Genomic DNA, 5,067 nt, shown 5'->3' with positions numbered 1-5,067 from the left:
TTGCTGTGGTCCGACTAGATGTGTGTGTTCACATGTATATGTATTTAATAACTGAAAATAAAATTCCAGTTTTCATTCAGAAAGCACGTAACAAGACAGCTTTTAAAGACGCAGTTCTAAAATTGTTTTATAAAATTTCTCTTATATTCAGAAGCAAACAAAAAAAGCCAACTTGAACGCAGCAATAATTCAAAACAAGCCAACAACAGCTTCTTCTTTTTTTACCTTCGCAGATATTTACAGGAAGAAAAGATCAATCTTAGTGAAACTGAACTGTTCTTTTCCTCCTCAACAAAAGTCACTGAAAACATTTTGTGTGAACTATCGTAATTCTGTCCATTTCGTGCACTTTATCTTTTCTTTCTGCTTGAAAGAAACTCTCGTCCTCTGACTTTATGACATAAATAAATGTCATCGAAAGGGAAAATTGAATAGCGCGAGACAGATCTACTTCAATTAATTCAAGGTTAATCAAATGTAATATCGTCTGCTCCTTTGCATCCATAAAATGCTCCATGAATCCCTTCATTTGCCTTTTGTTGTGGGAAAATGATTAAGACCTTGGCTGACAACATTTTGACACATTAACAGGATCCTTCATTGTAATAATAATAATGAGAATTTCCTCACAGTGGAAATTACACATTTCGTTTTTGGCACGAGGATGTTATTTCTCCAATCTGCGTCATTTCTTTTTTCGAAAGTAAATTTTTATAATTTAGCAAGCCTGCTATTCATGTCATTGTCATTATCGATGCTTTTTTTCTTCTCTTTGTTTGTACTATGTGTTAAAGCAGTTTATTTTTACACATGTGGTGAAACTTGGTCAAAGTACTTGAAGATACAGTGTTACACTAATGTGCAAAAGTCCTGAGCCATCCCTTGTGTCTTTATATTTTGTTTCCAAGGAGACAGACTTGCAGTTTTTTCATGTGGTCTTGAGCAACAGTTCTCCAGGCTTTCTGACTGTCTTGCAGAGTTTTTCTTTGGACAATGAGTTCTTTTTCCACTCATTTTCAGTCCAGACCTTGTGCCTGTTTTTAGATGCATGTTATGTATTTATTTTTTGTTAAGCGACTGAACCAGAGAAGAAACCAGCGTTATGCCTACACATTACAGACAACTTAGCAAAGAACCAATTTTAAATGGTATCTTTATGTACTTTGTTAATAGTAAACTGTTGCAAAACTGTGGGGTGTTCAGTGTGTCCTTAAAAAATAAGAAAAAACTGGATAAATGGAGAACAAGTCAAAGTCAGCTTTATTGTCAAAAACCATATTTACAGGTCATATACAGGAATTTGAAATTGCAGTGCTCCCGCGGCCCTCAGTGTACACTAAAACAGCGGTCCCCAACCCTCGGGCCACGTTTGCTACCGCGCTGCGAGAGTTGAGGCTCGGGTGTCAAATTCATGGTTTTTAGGGTTTTTAGTGTTATTTTTTAAAATCGTTTTTATCGTTTACTTGGTTTCCCTGAGTCTTTTCCCGTGTATTATGAATAAATAGATCTGTGGTGCAAAAAAAGTTGGGGACCGCTGCACTAAAACAATATAAAGATAAAAAGATAAAAATAAAACAAAATAAAAGTCTTACGTACAACACAATACAACACAAAATCTTACATAGACAACAACAGTGTCCAACAACATCCGAGTGCTTGTGGGCAAGAGTTTGTGTGGAAGTGGGGTGGGGGAGTCAGTGACAATATCAGTATCTCAAAGTTATGTGCCGTCAAAATAGGAAAAAGATCCAGCGAAGACCTAAAATAGGACCTGAAAAATGCATCTGGACCTTGAGTTGATCTGTCTATCAGAAATGGTCTCAGTGGCTGTTAAGATGCCATTCTTAACCTCCTGAGACCCGAACTCTTTCATGGCATGCATTTTTAATTTTTCTTTGCTATTTGGGCTGACTGGGACCTGATGAATGTAAAAAAGAATTACCAGATTTTTATTTTTACCTAATTTTTGTTTCTGAGAAAAATAAGATCAACATATGTTTTAAATTTTGATAGAACAGTGGCAGTATAATGTCCTCGTAACTGGATATCAGGCCCTTGTAGAGTAAGATTAGGTATTTTGATCTAGACAACCCAAAATGTGATGTTCACATATGTGGACGCCAGGTCCTAGGAGGTTAAGAAAGGGAACCGGGGAGAAAAGGTGAACAACTGCACAAGAACCGGATTGAAAATCATTGGCAACAGGCCTTACGAAGTGTCAGGGTCCTGGGTCTGAGCAACCCAGGATCCCTGAGCAGTTATGAATTATATGATTATTATTATATGTATTTTGGTGTTGTTGCTGCTCTTCTCCATGCTTGTAGATGTGAGTGTGTGTGTGTGTGTGTGTCTGCGGGTATGCTTGGAGGATGGAGCTCAGCCACCTGCAGGCCTGAGGGGTGTGGCCCTGCGGAAGGACTGGCCACACCCGAAGTCACACACCTGCTGCTGATCAGGCCTCGTCGGGGGAGCTACTTAGGAGAGAGTTGGAGCTCCCACCGACGCGGGATCATTTCCTTGAGACTCCACGTTAGTCGTCCCATTGAATTGAGTTAATGTGTGTAAGTGTATGCCCGCGGTTATTTGTGTCCTGACGGCTGCGTCTATTGTTTCCCGCAGGAGGAGCGTGGAAGGCACGAAGAGCAGCGAGCACCGGGGGGTGCTGACACGGGAGCGGTGAGCACAGAGACACGAACTATTCACGCAGAGACACGACACGGGAGTCTGGGAGAACACGGGGATTTATTGTTGTTTTTGTTCCACTCTGTAAATAAACACACTGTTTATACATAGAGCACCGCGCCTGGGTCCTCCTCCTTCCCCACATCCCCACGGTCTGCCAGCCAGACCGTGACACGAAGGAATGAATCAATGCAAATTTGAAAATCAAAATCTCATCCTTACCTGCAGAAGAGCTCAGGAGAGATGTACAACAGTGAGACGCGGTGGAGGCTCTGTCATGGTTTGGGCCTGTATTTCAGCCATCAGATTTTGAGCCACTATACAATATCAAGCATACACACAGTCATAGATTGGCCTCAGCAGAGTCTGGAACTCAACATTATTGAAGCAGTGTGGGATCATGTTGACTGATAACACAACAAATGTTGATGAATAAAGACTGTCATATCAAATATTGACTTTCAAGATCATTAGAACTACACACTTTTGCCTTATATACTGTATTTTTATGCACGTTTACACGTTTCAATAAATTCCTGCATCTATTTCCCATTTTCCACCCAAAATCTAAAGAAATGACGTGTGGTTCAATTGTCACAGCACTGTATGTGTATATAAAGTGGTGAGTGGATCACTCTCCCTTTCCTCTCCATCACTGTCTCTTTTCTTCTTCCCCTTCTTTCTACTTCAACCCACCCAAATGTTATCATCCTCTCTATTGGTCAGAAGCAGTGACACCGATACGCAGGCTGGGCTTTTGCATGTCAATAGAAATGTATATTTGTGTGTGTGTGTGTGTGTGTGTGTGTGTGTGTGTGTGTGTGTGTGTGTGTGTGTGTGTGTGTGTGTGTGAGAGAGAGAGAGAGAAAAGGGTGATGATGATGATGAATAAGGCTCAGGAGAGGAGAGAGAGAATTACCTCTGAGCATGAGGGAGTGAAATATAGATGGAAAATAGGCAGGGGGAAAAAAGACACTGAACTGGAGAGAGAAGAAGTGATAACACGAAGTGAGTTGAGTGAGAAGGAAAAATGAATTAAAAGGGAATGGAAGGGAGGCGAAAAAAGAGGGCGGGGTATGGCGAGAGAAACAGGAGACAAGACAGAGAGAAAGAGAAGTACTTCAGTCTGAGGTGTGAGCACGTTTCATGATTCCCAAGTTGTTTTGGATAGCGAGACAGAAGAATGGAAAGAGAGATGGATAGGCTATAATCGCATTTTCTGTGGTGTCTGCACGTTTCATGAATCCCATGTTGCTTTTTGGCTCTGGGCAACAAATTGAGGGTAAAACTAGCAGCAGAGATGAGGAATGAAAAATTTACGATAATATTCAGAGCTGCTCCCCACGGAAACCTATTCTGATTCGCAGCATATGCAGACACAGGGAAGGAGGGTGAGAGAGTGAAACACTGGAGAGGAGGAGTGAGGCATGGCTAGATGGAGAGAGGCTCGTATGGAGAAAGACAAAGACGGGGAAGAAGAAAGATGAGGACGATGGGACGCGAGGGACCTGGAAAGATTTGAAGGGAGTGAATGAGAAGGTAAGACAGAATGGGGCATGAAGCAAAGAGAATAATAAAAGAAGGAAGCAAATGGAGTGAAGCGTACAAAAAGTTTCACCTTTAGCACATTCTCTACAGCTTCTTCCAAAACCATCACCTGAGCGCAGCAACATATCTGATTACCTGGTGAGTCTTCACAGATACGCCAGCTTTCACACACTTGTCTCAATCACAAGCCCTGCGAAAGACCTCATACACGAAATTCTATCCTACGCTCAAATAAAATGGGTGAAATGCTTGCCAGGAGGCACACAAAATGGCTGCCTTAAAAATGGCTCCAGATGGAGTTGTGACATCAAACCGAATATGGTGAGGGACAAGTTTCTCAACTTGAGGGGCTTGTGGGGATGCTGGCCAGGTCTCCATTAGACTGTAATGAGTCCCAACGGCCTCTGCTCTTCTCATAAATTATTCATGTGCAGGAAGGCGGTCAGGTTGTGATGTATTCTGTGCTAATGTCAAGTCAGCCTTTGCACCAAAACTTTGAGAACTTTTACACACCTGTATAACAGGCCTGCTATACTGGTCCACTCAAGCACTGAGTAATGTTTGAGTATCCAGTGCATACAGAGCATGTAAATAAATGGAATCCTCTCTAAAGCCACCTTTTTATAACTATGCAAAGATGCTCTAATCTGTGGGCTAGTTTGGATGCCTTCTCTAGCACCACCAGGGCAAGAAGCAAGGACTGAGAAATACTTCTCTGCACTCATTGCATGCTGTTGGGTTGTGCTTGACTGGCATCAAAGACTCAGTGAATTTGTTTTCACCTGTCATGAGTTTTTCCTTCTCTCTTCCTGCTTCTGAACTCTTCAGGCCTTTAGT

The 5,067-nt window shown here is 41.8% G+C and overlaps 1 long non-coding RNA gene across 1 annotated transcript; it reads left to right on the top strand.

Moving 5' to 3' along the window:
* Window positions 1-2,314: 2,314 nt before the first annotated feature.
* On the top strand, window positions 2,315-2,794 carry LOC146683061 (uncharacterized). The gene is made up of 2 exons (XR_014917363.1): window positions 2,315-2,529; window positions 2,620-2,794. It is a non-coding gene; the product is annotated as an uncharacterized LOC146683061 (long non-coding RNA).
* The last annotated feature ends 2,273 nt before the right edge of the window (window positions 2,795-5,067 follow it).

This window comes from Copadichromis virginalis, linkage group LG22 (assembly GCF_057382275.1).
Source record: "Copadichromis virginalis isolate Kocher_CV1m ecotype Utaka linkage group LG22, C_Virginalis_male_GT1.1, whole genome shotgun sequence".
Classification (NCBI taxonomy): Eukaryota; Metazoa; Chordata; class Actinopteri; order Cichliformes; family Cichlidae; genus Copadichromis; species Copadichromis virginalis.
This window is presented reverse-complemented; position numbering and strand designations above follow the sequence as displayed.